We start from the raw sequence: 2,801 nt of genomic DNA on the forward strand, positions 1-2,801 counted from the left end.
ATGGGAATAGGGCAAGGAGAGGTCTAAAAGTATTGTACAGAGAATGTGTGGTTGAGCCAAGCTCTATATAGGATGTTTTTCTGTACCCTCCCCGCCATACACACTTGTCTTGTGGGACAGGGACCAACCTTGTTACGTAATAGCCTCTGCCTCCTCTGATCTATCAAGATGCCATAATTTTGAAGTTTCCACAGCGAACTGAAAATGTCATTCAACTCACAGCGCTGAGTATGAGCCAGATGTGAGTCATGTGTATCTCAACTAAATGTCCCACTGACAACCAAAAGATCTCACTTGTATATAGCTACTTGTCAGAATAGCAATGTTGGAGAGAGAGGTGAGTGGATACCTAGACTCACAATGCACATATCCTCGCCCCTCACCAGCCTTGGGGGTGCCAGTTGCCTGCTAGAGATTGTTCTGAAAGCCCAATGGGTCAATCACAAGGACTAAACACCACGGCCTTCAGAATTCAAGTACAAGGGTATTCAAAGTGAGCTGCATGCCATCATTGCCGATCTCCAGGGTGGAAAGGTAAGTCATCTGCTAAGCAAAAGGTTTTGGGTAGAAACCTCATTTGAATAGTGAAAATTATGTCCTTAGTTTTTCAGATATTGGAACTTTTTACCCATAAGCTGGGCCAACGATAGGCAAAAATAAAACCAAAAAACTAAAATAAGAAGGAAGTTTCATTTGAAGGTATAGTTGATGGGAAAAAGTTTGGCCAACCATATTAGAAAGATGACCTAATTTTATCTGCCCCACTTCAGCACATACTGATTCAGGAAATCAATCTCTACTAATGCTGCGGCAGTATCTGGCAGACCATCCAGGCCACACCTGGAGCAATAAAGCACAGCCTGTATCTGAAACCAAGTAATATTTTTAAAGATTGAATGGGAAATAGCTTGTTACCAATGCAAATAGGTTTTGGGGATCAATTCTTGCTTTTTCAGTCTACCATGGAATAAGTGAATTTTTATTACTGATAATTAACTCTGCGATGGTTTCATAGCCAGAACTTGAGAACCTACCAGTGTTATCAGCACTTGAGAAAAGGAACTCCACTGAAGTAAAATGCCAGCTAAATGGAGAGATGGCAGTACATTAGACCAGTGGTGTGTGTCCGTGATCAGCTTTTCCTCCGTAACTGAGCAGAGGCCAATCCTATAGAATAAAAGCCTAATATGCAAATTGTCCCCTCGGGCAGTCATTTGACCACTGGCTATGATGTGTGCTGATGACCAAGGGGCTGCACAGAACATGGCAGGTGACACAGAGTTAGCAGCAGGCAGCAGTGGAGGCGCTGCCAGCCCCGATGGGCCCGATGAGAGCGGGACCACGGTAGGGTGGTGGAGCAGATAAGCGGGTGGCACCAGGTCAAGGCGGGTGTGAGTGGGGTACTGATTGCCCCACCAATTGCTCCACAGTGACTAGCAGCAGTGGCAAGGGGCGCTGAGGGAGCCAGGCAGGGGATTGCCCCGCAGGTGGGGTGGTGGAGCAGGTGAGGGGGTGGCATCAGGCCAAGGTGGGGTGCCAGGCGGGGCTTTGGGGCTGTGGGTGTGAGCTGGGGCCCATCTCTGCAGGCCACCCCGAGGGACCCCACCGGTGCACGAATTCATGCACCAGGCCTCTAGTCTACTTATAATAGCTTGTTCCCTAATCCCTCTCATTAAGATGATTACTATTACACTCCCTTTAATCAGAGGTCTAAAAAGGAAAAAAAGGAATAGCAACAGTGGACTACATATCTCTCTACTTAAAATATCCTGCCTAATTTGATTTTTAAATATTGGTCAATAAATGTCTACAGCCGAATGCAGAATTTTTTAAAATGAGTGCTAGGGTAAAGTTGATATTAAAATATTAAAAATGAGTTTAAAAATTTAAAGTTTTTTACTTAGTGACTACAGTGGTTTCACAGGCAATAGTTTACCATATAATTGGTATGTTGATTTGTCATGTTCTAGCATTAAATGAGTACTACCCATCCTCCCCCTCCAGCTCCCGGTCACTAGCAGATTTCTATCCTTACAGGTTATACTTGAAGGGATGGTTCTTTACTAAAAATTTGATCATTTAGTGACTCAGATGAATCTGACTATTGCATTTAATAAGTGTCTAAGGAAAAAAAACCATGCTCATCTCATTGCTCTAAACTTCTTTCCAAGAATTCAATGATTCGAGAGGCGGGGGCTGTTCCTTCATCTCACCCTCCAACAGAAGCCTGTGTCACCATCCTTAAGCAGAGGGGACATTCCAAAGGATCTTTGCATGCAACTCGTGCCACCAACAATGTTTTTGTGATCTGCCTACTGTGGGGCTGAAAAATGATGGAAACAAGCAAAAACTATAGATGAGTAGTGAGGTTACAGGGTAACTTAAAGCCACCTGGTAACTCTGAGAAGACCGGATCAGAACCACTGCTAACGAGGCTGTTGTCTGGGACGGGCTGGGTGCTTTTTCAGGGTTCACTTCCCATGGTCCAAGACACAACTCTGGGCAGAGGTAAAGAAGAGCTTCACATAAACACAAAGGCAGGGATGGACCAGGACGTTATTGTCAGGTCCCTTTAAATATAAACTGAGTCCCAGAGGCAGGAAAGTATCTACCCGGGACTGGCACATTTGAAACATGTAGGTCAAAACCTCTGACAGCAAAAGGTTTTTTGTGCATGTGTGTCTGAGATGAGACTATTTTAAGAGAATTCTGTGACTTCACTTAAATTTCTCCTTGAGCTTAAAACTAGCTTAATTTTGATACCAGAACTAAATTTGAATAACCAATACATAAAGCAGAAC

The sequence above is a fragment of the Myotis davidii genome, unplaced genomic scaffold (genome assembly GCF_000327345.1).
Source record: "Myotis davidii unplaced genomic scaffold, ASM32734v1 scaffold892, whole genome shotgun sequence".
NCBI classification, from domain to species: domain Eukaryota; kingdom Metazoa; phylum Chordata; class Mammalia; order Chiroptera; family Vespertilionidae; genus Myotis; species Myotis davidii.